The following is a 10,916-nucleotide window of genomic DNA, read 5'->3' as shown; positions in this document are numbered from 1 at the left end:
TCAATAACAATATTATGAGGGAACATTACCCCATACCCAAACGGGAAGAGATCACGAGTGAAATGGCCCAGGCGAAAATATTTACCAAACTGGATGCCTCTAAAGGCTTCTGGCAGATCCAACTGGATCCGTCCAGCCGAAAGTTGTGCACTTTCAACACCCCTTTCGGCAGGTTCTGCTACAGCCAAATGCCATTTGGCATCATCTCGGCATCCGAAGTCTTTCATAGGATCATGGAGCAGATGATGGAAGGCATCGAAGGGGTGCGCATCTACGTGGATGACGTCATCATCTGGTCCACCACACCACAGGAGCACATCTATCGTCTCCAGCGCGTCTTTGCGCGCATACGTGAAAACGACCAGCGCCTCAACCGAGCCAAGTGTTCTTTCGGCCAAACCGAGCTGAAGTTCCTGGGGGACCACATTTCCCGGTCAGGGGTCCGTCCGGATGCAGACAAGGTGAGCGCCATCACAGCCATGCCGCAACCGGCAGACAAGAAAGCAGAACTACGCTTCCTAGGCATGGTCAACTTCCTGAGGAAGTTCATTCCGAACCTTGCCTCCCACACGACAGCTCTGCGCCACCTCGTCAAAAAGTCCACGGAGTTCCAGTGGCAGCACACACACCAGCAGGAATGGGAGGAGCTCAAACTCAAGCTCACCACAGCACCGGAATGGCGTTTTTCGACACGTCTCGTGTCGCTAAAATCTCGACTGATGCCAGCCAGTCCGGCATTGGGGCAGTGCTCCTGCAGCGGGATGACACTGCGTCATGGGCCCCAGTTGCCTATGCCTCGCGGGCCATGACCCCCACAGAGCAGCGCTACGCGCAGATCGAAAAGGAGTGCCTGGGCTTGCTAACCGGTTTAGACAAGTTCCATGATTATGTGTATGGTCTTCCCCGGTTCACTGTTGAAACTGACCACCGCCCCCTGGTCAGCATCATAAACAAGGACCTGAACGAGATGACCCCTCGCCTCCAGCGCATCCTACTTAAACTCAGGAGGTCTGACTTCCAACTGGTCTACACCCCAGGGAAGGACCTTATCATTGCGGATGCCCTATCGAGAGCAGTGAGCACGCCGCCAGATTCGGAGGGGTTTGTATGTCAGGTCGAGGCACAGGTGGCCTTCACATCGGCAAATCTGCCAGCTGACATCTCCAGTCTGGCCCGTATTCGCCGAGAGACTGCAGCCGACCCCCTTCTACAACGTGTGATGCGCCACATGACGGGAGGGTGGCTCAAAGGGCAGTGCCCGCAGTTCTACACTGTCCGAGACGACTTGGCCATCATTGATGGCATCCTTCTGAAGTTGGACCGGATTGTGATTCCGCACAGCATGCACAATCTGGTTCTCGACCAACTACACGAAGGCCACCTGGGGGTCGAGAAGTGCAGAAGGAGGGCCCGAGAGGGGGTATACTGGCTGGGCATCAGCGACGATATTGTCAATATGGTGCTCAACTGCCCAACCTACCAAAGGTTTCAGCCGGCGCAACCTCCTGAAACGCTTCTGCCCCATGAGCTGGTGACGTCCCCATGGGCGAAGGTGGGTGTGGACCTCTTTCACACGCTCGGCAGGGACTATGTCATCGTCGTTGACTACTTCTCCAACTACCCAGACGTCATACGCCTGCACGATTTGACGTCGTCCGCTGTCATAAGGGCCTGCAAAGACACCTTCGCTCGCCACGGCATTCCGATGACTGTCATGTCGGACAATGGGCCCTGTTTCGCCAGCCAGGAATGGTCATCATTTGCTGCCTCGTATGGCTTCACACACGTGATGTCCAGCCCTCTGCATCCCCAGTCCAACGGAAAGGCGGAGAAGGGCGTTCACATTGTCAAGCGGCTCCTCTGTAAGGTTGCTGCTGCCGGATCGGATTTCTGCCTCGCCCTGCTGGCCTATCGCTCGGCCCCACGAGCCACTGGTCTCTCACCAGCTCAGCTGCTGATGGGTCGCGCCCTCAGGACTACTGTACCTTCCATCCTGGCGCCCACGATCGACCATGCTCCGGTACTGCACAGGATGCAACTGCAGCGTGGTCGCCAGAAGAGGTCATATGACACACGGGCAACTGATCTTCCCGCCCTGGCCCCTGGAGATGAAGTCCGCATCCACCTACCAGAAGGTGGCTGGTCAGCACCTGCCGAAGTTCTCCGGCGCGAGGCTCCCCGCTCGTTCATGGTTCGCATGCCTGATGGATCCATTCATCGCCGCAATCGCCGGGCTCTTTGCCTGTTTCCACGCTCGCTACGGGAACTTACACTGACACCGTGCCCTCCTGTTGTTCCTGATTTCGACTTCGTGGAGCTGCCTGCTACCATGCCCCTTCCGTCGTCGCCCGTGGCCAGGCCTGTTCCTCAGCCGGTGGTTCCAGACCCACCCTTGAGGCGGTCAACCTGAATTCGTCGCCCACCTACTAGACTGAACTTATGAGACTGTTTATACATTGAACTCATGCAACCACTTTGTTAATATGTTTATGTTCTTATCGTTACAGGAATTCGCTTTATCGTTCAACATTTCCCCGTTCTTTGTTCATGGTACAACCTCGTTGTTATGTCACACCCGACATCGCCCCTTGTATGTAGTTAAACCCCATGTACATGATGTAAATATTGCACACACACACATTTAGCTTCACGCAGTATACATCTCTATTTATAACCACGTAGGCCCATAATCCTGTAAAAAAGGGGGGATGTCATGATATTCAGGTGAACATCACAGCACATACATACACACATAATGATGGACAGATCAAGGACCAATCAACACACACAACACGGCAGCCAATCACGGTCAAGAGCATACACAGTACAAAGCAGGGAACACAACACTTTCTGGGCACTTGAGCAGGAGAGAGCTCAGGGCACAGACCTCATTGCCAGCCACTCAGAGGTTCACCATGTGCTGAATACCAGAGTTTACTATGTTTATAGTTCAATGAAATAAAACTGCGTTGTACCATACGCAACTGTGTTGGGTCGTCTGTGTGTCAGAGTACCCAACACTTCAGCAACGGGCTTGCAATCCGCAGTTAGATTGGCAAAAAGCGAGGGGGGTTCGACCTTGAGGGTCGCGAGGCCGCAAACAGTAAGGGGGGGGTAAGGGCCCACCGAATTTGAGGGTGAGGCTCTGGAGGCTGCACTGGAAGTCCAGGCCCAACAGGAGTGCAGCGCAAAGATTAGGAAGGACATAGAAGCGGAAGTTACTAAATTCTACGCCCTGGACCGTGAGGGTGACTGTACAAAAGCCTCGGATCAGGCCGAAGTGGGATCCGGAGGCTAGGGAGATCCTATGATTGGCAGGGTCGACCGCGAGGGAGCAGCGCTTTACTGTATCTGGGTGAACGAAGCCTTCTGTGCTCCCGGATTCCAGCAGACACGAGGTTGCGTGGCCGTTGATTTAACCGTCATCGACGCGGTGGCCAGGTTTTGCGCACATTGCGGGGTCGGGACAAGATGGCGGGCCCATTGGTCGCACATGGACCCGGGAGGGGACGATGGCAGCTCCCATTGTGCGTCTGGCGTGGGGGAGGGGGCGATAGCGGGTGCAATCGCAGCGACTTTGCGGGCCTGGCACACAGCCGCGAAGTGGCCCTTTTTACTGCAGGCTTTATAAACTGCAGTGCGGGCCGGGCAGTGTTGGCGGAGGTGCTTCTGCTGACCGCAGAAGTAGCAGCGGGGACCCCCGGGATGCGCGGATCGGCGTGCGGCGCAGGCGTATTGGGAAGGCAGGGCTCCGGCTGAGGAGGTCGTCGGCGGGGTCCAGGAGGGGTAGGAAGGAGTAGAAGGGTGGGCAGCGCGGCGGGAGGGGTACGATTGTACGTTACAGGATGCGACCATCATGGAGAGCGCCAAGGTTTTCATCTCCGCCAGTTCGAGCATGGCCCCTTCCAGTAATCGTTCTCGGATGTGGTCCGACGCAATCCCCGTCACGAAGGCATCGAGCATGAGGAGATTTGCGTGTTCGGCGGCCGTAACGGCCTGACAGTCACAGTCCCGGACGAGTGGAATTAGGGCCCGCCAGAAGTCTTCGATGGACTCACCAGGTAGTTGCGAGCGGGTGGCGAGTACATGCCTGGCGAAGAGCGTGTTCGCCTTCTGCGCGTAGTGTTCCTTAAGGAGTTCCATTGCTTTTGTGTAATTCGTGGCGTCTTGGATCAACGGGAACACGCTGGAACTCAATCTGGAGTACAGGACGTTTATCTTCTGAGCCTCCGTTGGCGCGGGGTCCGCCGCGTTGATGTAGGCCCGAAACATGCTAGCCAGTGAGCAAAGTCTTTCCTGGTGTCGGGCGAGTGCGGATCCAGCTGCAGGCGATCGGGCTTAATTCGGATATCCATTCTGTGGAAAATCTGACTGTAATAAATTGATGCACGATCAATTGCACAAAGACTAAAGTTGGGTACAACTGTGGCTTTATTACAGTCAAATGCGTGGCCTCCTGCTGCAGCTGGCGAAATGGCGGGGCACTGGAGGTCATGCATATTTATACAGTTCTCCGTGGGCGGAGCCAGCCGGCAGGAGCTACCGGCGAACCTGTAGTGCAGGTCCTCCCTTACATCTCCTAATACAGTGGTCCACCACAAGAGGATAAATCCCAAAGCCCAGTTTCTCGGGAAACTGTGAGGCTAGCTTTAATATGCAGTTTTGCCAAAAGGTGACCCCGCCCACAATGAGCAGGATTCACATCACGATGTCTCGTGAGATCTCTCTAGATCTCACGAGGCATTGCGAGCCTGGTAGATCCCGGAAGCGGGCTCCTCCGGTGTCTGTCAGCTACGGTTGCGCTGCGGTGAGCTGCTTTCTGGGTGCAGCACGGTCATTGGATCGCGCCCTTAAATTCCTTTTCGAAATGGGAATGTGTTTAACTATTCAAGCTATGAGCAGTAAAGTAAAGTAGCCATAGTCCCAGGGGGAGAGCTGAGTGGTGGTGATTTAACCTGAGCATCACCACACATCAGGCGATGGGCATGGTTGAGAAGATGGGGCCTTCGTGAATAACCTCAGCCAGTGCGGGAATTGAACCCTCCCTGCTGGCCTCACTCTGCATCACGAACCAGCTGTCCTGTCAACTGAGCTAAACCGGCCCCCTTACTGTAAGGAGTGAGGAGCCAATCAAAAAATGTTTTCTGAGTCAACGACAGTAAATTTATTAACCGCATGAAAAATAATAATAAAAACGCAACATCGCTCGCACACAGGTGTCAGAAGCAAGGGTATCATAGACTCATAGAATTTACAGTGCAAAAGGAGGCCATTTGGCCCATCGAGTCTGCACCGGCCCCCACAAAGAGCACCCTACTGAAACCCACGTATCTACCCAATCCCCGTAACCCAGTAACCCGGACTTAACACTTTTTGGACACTAAGGACAATTTAGCATGACCAATCCACCTAACCTGCACATCTTTGGACTGTGGGAGGAAACCGGAGCACCCGGAGGAAACCCACGCAGACACAGGGAGAACGTGCAGACTCCGCACAGACAGTGACCCAGCCGGGAATCGAACCTGGGACCCTGGAGCTGTGAAGCAACTGTGCTAACCACAATGCGACCGTGCTGCCACAGTAGTTGGCAGTCTCTGTGGCTGTAGAAATCAGTTCCGGTGGCAGGGAATCTTTGGAAGAGATGGTCTTCTGGACTGAACGTGGTTTACATGCTTGCGCTGGAGACGACCCTGGGCTTGCACGTGGTAAGAGATAGGCCTGTTCGGCGAAAGATAACGCCAGGGACCCACACTGAACACCACCAGCAAACTTTTAAACGAACACTGGGTCACTGGGCGCAAACTGCCGAATCGGCCGATGCCGAGAAAAACCATGTCCCTGCCATTCTTGAGTGCAGCGTACTTTTGCGCCAATGTCCGGGAAAACCATGCTAAGGCGGGTGCGAAGTCTCCGGCCCATTAGGAGTTCCGTGGGAGCTACCCCAGTTACTGCATGTGGGGTGGTCCTATATGAAAACAAAACACGAGCCAGGCTCGAGTCCATAGACCTGGAAGACTGCTTCTTTAGGCCTCGTTTGAATGCCTGCACTGCGCGCTCCGCCAACCCATTGGAAGCCGGGTGGTATGGAGCGGTGCAGGTATGGCGTATGCCATTCATCTTCATGAACCTCGCAATCCCCTCACTTGTGAACGGAGCGCAGTTGTCCGTGACCAGCACCTCGGGGAGGACATGCGTGCTGAAAGACAAACGCATCTTCTCAATTGTTGCGCAGGACGCCGTGCCTACCATCTTATGCACCTCTAACCATTTAGACTGGGCATCGATTAATAGAAGGAACATAGATCCTTGAAAAGGGCCAGCGAAATCCGCATGCAAGCGCGCTCAAGGCCGCCCTGGCCATTCCCAGTGATGTAGGGGCGCAGCCGGCAGAAGCTTCTGATGCTTCTGGCAAATGGAGCAGTTTTGGGCCATCTTCTTAAGGTCGGTGTCGAGGCCTGGCCACCAGACATAACTCCGGGCCAACATTTTCCTTTTGGTCACACCCAGATGCCCATTGTGCAAGTCCCTTGGTATCAGCTCCTGTCCCTTTTCCGGGACAATCACACGCGTCCCCCACAAGAGGATACCGTCTTCCACGCTAAATTTTGACGGCTTGGAGGAAAATGCCCGCAACTCGCCTGGGAGCTGTCTATGCTGCCCACCAGAAAGGACTGTGTACCGAACCTTTGCCAGGACTGGCTCCGTCTGGGTCCACTCACGGATCTGTGATGCCGTCACAGGCAAGGAGTCCATAAAATTTAGGATTGCAATCACCTCACCGGTCGTGGGGGTCGACATGGGGCCGGTCGATAAAGGCAATCGGCTCAGTGCGTCGGCATTCGCTTTCTGCGTTCCTGGTTTGTGCTCCAGAGAATACTTGTATGCAGCGAGCAACAAAGCCCAGCGCTGGATCCGTGCGGAAGCAATGGGCGGTATTGGCTTATCCTCTCGGAAAAATCCCAGCAGAGGCTTATGATCAGTCATGATAGTGAAGTGGCGGCCATACACGTACTGGTGGAAGCGTTTCACCGCAAAGACCACTGCCCGACCCTCCTTCTCGATCTGCGCGTACTTCTTTTCCGCTGCAGTCAATGTATGGGAGGCGAAAGCTATCGGCTGCTCGGCCCCGTTCTCCATCTTGTGGGACAGGACGGCCCCAATACCATATGGGAATGCATCACATGTGATGAGCAAAGGCTTTCCAGGATCATAGTGGGTTAGTAACCCAGACAACGACAATTGCTGTTTTACCCGCCGGAAAGCGGTTTCTTGAGGCTGACTCCAAACCCAGGTGTGATTCTTCTTTAGCAGAAGGTGCGATGGGGCCAGCGTAATTGCAAGATTGGGGAGGAACTTCCCGTAATAGTTTAAGAGGCCGAGAAAAGAACAACGATGCAAAGTGTCAGTCGGGGCGAGGGCCTATTGAATTGCGCGCACCTTCTCTGCAACGGGGTGCAAACCTTCGCAGTCCACCCGATAACCCAGGTAGACTACTTCCTTTGCCTGAAAGATGCACTTTGTGCGCCGTAAACGGACTCCAGCCTCTGAAAAATGTCTAAGGCCAGCCTCCAAATTTTCCAAATGTTCCTGCTCCGACGTCCCTGTAATCAAAACATCGTCTAAGTAGAAAGCGACAAGCGGTAAACATCTCAATATGCCCTCCATGACACGTTGGAAAATAGCACAGGCAGAGGATACCCCAAATGGCAACCGTGTATATTCATACAGGCCCGGTGTGTGTTAAAAGTTACATATGGTCGGGAGGCAGGGTCCAGCTCCAACTGTATGTAGGCGTGACTCATATCTAATTTCGTGAACGAGAGTCCGCCTGCAAGCTTTGCGTAGAGATCCTCTATGCGAGGCATTGGATATCGGTCGAGCCGGGAAGCCGTATTCATTGTAAGTTTATAGTCGCCGCACAAGTGAACTGTGGCATCTGGCTTCATTACAGGTACAATTGGTGCTGCCCAGTCAGCGAAACGGACGGGCCTGATAATACCCAAGGTCTCCAAACGAGTGAGCTCCTCTTCTACCTTCTGAAGCAAGGCGTAAGGCGCGCCCGGAAATAGCGTGGCGTGGCTCCTGGTTCGACTTGTATATGGGCTACGGCCCATTTTATTTTCCCCAAACCGGGCTGGAATACATCTGGATACCGTCCTAGCACCTCAGTCAACTCTCCAGAACCTGTTTGGAGGATGTGCTGCCACTGCAGCCGCAAATGGCGCAACCAGTCCCGACCCAACAGGCTGGGCCCGTGGCCACGCACCACGATAAGTGGACATGGCTCCTCATTCATTGGTTCTGGAGAAGGCTCCCTTTAGGCAGGAACATCCGACGGCCACTGGCGTCGATCCGGACGTCGCCTCACCCAAGGTACGGCAGGGGTGCGGGGAGACGCTTTTGGATGGAAGGGGTTGCGCCCCAAGGCATGCACCTCCATTCCCTGTAGCTCCTGCACTCCCCGTTCTGCACTCTCTCGGGACAATACTATTTGAATGGCCTGTTGAAAAGTCAATGTTGGCTCAACTAACAACTTTCTCTGGGTGGCCGCATTGTTAATACCACAAACCAAACGGTTGCGTAACATTTCTGACAAGGTCTCATCATAGTCACAGTACTCCGCAATCCTGCGTAGCCTGGATAAAAACTCTGCAAGGGATTCTCCAGGGGTCCTCTCAGTGGTATTAAACTGGTAACGCTGGACTATTGTGGCCGGGGTTGGGTTAAAATGTTGCCCCACTAAGTTCACATGTTCATCAAATGCCTTGGTGTCCGGTGAAGCTGGGTACGTAAGGCTCCTAATCACCCCAAACGTATGCGGGCCACAGGCGGTGAGCAAAATGACCACCTGGTGCTGGTTTTTGGTGATGTTGTTTGCCCGGAAATAGGAACGCACCCGTTGTGCGTACTGGTTCCAACTTTCCAGCGCAGCATCAAAAACATCCAAACATCCGTACAGAGGCATGGTGTTATAGAAAACAACTTCCAACCTGTATCCAACAAAAATCCAAGGAGGTGGCTTCAGCTGTGTAGACAGCCATTCACTTTAACCCTCGTCGCCAGTTTTGTGAGGGCCACGAAGAATCCAGCATGAGCTGAAGGATAGAAAGAAATAACATTTATTTACAATAACATATATTTACAAGAGCAGCAGCAATTCCCTTGCTGCTCACTCCTCTCTCTAGCCGGTTCCAAACTGGCTAGCTTTATTTATGCAGGCAATCTGCTAATGATTTCTCCGCCCCCCCCCTCATTGGGGAAGCTCATACTCCCTAGGGTTGTGGGATTGCCATTAGTCCCCAGCCAGTGGTAAGCAGGCAGGTTATAACAGTTGCCAAAGCTTTTCATTTTGTACTCATCAGGACAAATACAGGAATGCCAAATTTCAAACAAGCACAACAATTCATGCTGCAGAAGAAACGGGTGTTGATTTTTGATCAGTCGACTGTGATTGGCCAAGATGTTGCCATGGAGAAATCAATGGGGAACTACAGGTACTCCAGGCTCCTGGGTCATTCAAGAAGGTTATGTGGCATGAACATATTCATTTTGTTTGCAGAGACTGCATATGAATATGTGTAATTTCTAGCACATATAAATGAGCTATGTTCCAAGCTGAAGTGATCATGCTAAATTGGTCGTTAGTGTAGCTATTAGCACACTCAGGACTGTTCAGCAAGTGCATTCTAATCACAGAATCACATCTAACAGTAGGGGCTGGATTCTCTGCCCTGCGACACTCGAAGAGCGTTTCTCGATCGGAAAGCGAATCGGGTGCCGGGGGGAAAATCGTCAAATGCGATGCTCTGACACTCTGCTGGTGCTGGGGTCGAGGTCCATGACCGTGCGCCAGCGGGAGAGTGCAAATGAATGAAAATAGGTCTTAATGACCCAGTTGCATCCATTTAGCGGGCTCAGCACCAGTCTTCGGTCATCCGTGATTCTCCAGTCCCCCTCAGGGACCCCCCCCCACTGACCACCCCTCACCCCTAACCGACCCCCCCCTCCCCAGAAAAGGGACAACTATCTGGAAGGGGCAGTGAAGAAAATTACAGTTATAACAGTTACCTGGAGGCTCCACGAGCCCATTCTTCAGTGACCTGTGTTTCAACCCTGCAGATCCATTAGCCGCACACCATTCATGCTTGACAAATCTTCTAGAATTCTTTGAAGATTTAACTAGGTGAGTTATCCAGAGAGAACCGGTGAATGTGACTTATTTAGAGTTTCAGAATGCTTTCGGCAAGGTCCCACGTATCAGATTACGATGTAAAGCTGAAGCACATGAAGCACTTGAGATGGACAGAAAGCTGCTAAGCAAACAGGAAACAAAAATTTGGAGTACATTTTCTTTTTTTCCGATTGGCAGAGTACAAGTAGGGTACCGCCGAGATCTGTGTTCGGACCCCAACTGTTCACAATATATATTAATGATTTGGAGGGAACTAAATATATAGGGAGGGATTCTCCGATTGCCGACGCGAAATCGCGTTCGGCGATTGGCCGGGGAATCCGTTTTTATGCTGAAATTGGGGGCGGTGCTGTTTCTGGATGCTCCGCCCCCTCAAAAATGGCGTAATTGCTGAGTACACCGCACGCCTTTGGGACGGTCTCAGGCCGTCACCTGAGGCCCTCCCCCGATGCACTGCCCCCGATGGGCCGATTTGCAGACGGCCTTGGTCGCGTCTGCTCTCAGTTTTCAGGGACCTCGCACGCCGGCTGCGGACTTTGTGCAGCGCCGTCACAGTCGAGGGAGGGGGAGCTGTTCCGCTGGCCAGGGGGGGGGGGAGGCTTCAGCGGGGGGACTGGTGGGAGGTGGTCCAGGGGCGGCGAGGGGGGGGTTGTAGGGGGGCGCTGTCTGAGCATCATGTTGTAAGGCGCGGCCGCCGCAGATCGCCCCCTTGCGCATGCGC

This window comes from Scyliorhinus torazame, chromosome 10 (genome assembly GCF_047496885.1).
Source record: "Scyliorhinus torazame isolate Kashiwa2021f chromosome 10, sScyTor2.1, whole genome shotgun sequence".
Lineage (NCBI taxonomy): Eukaryota > Metazoa > Chordata > Chondrichthyes > Carcharhiniformes > Scyliorhinidae > Scyliorhinus > Scyliorhinus torazame.
This window is presented reverse-complemented; position numbering follows the sequence as displayed.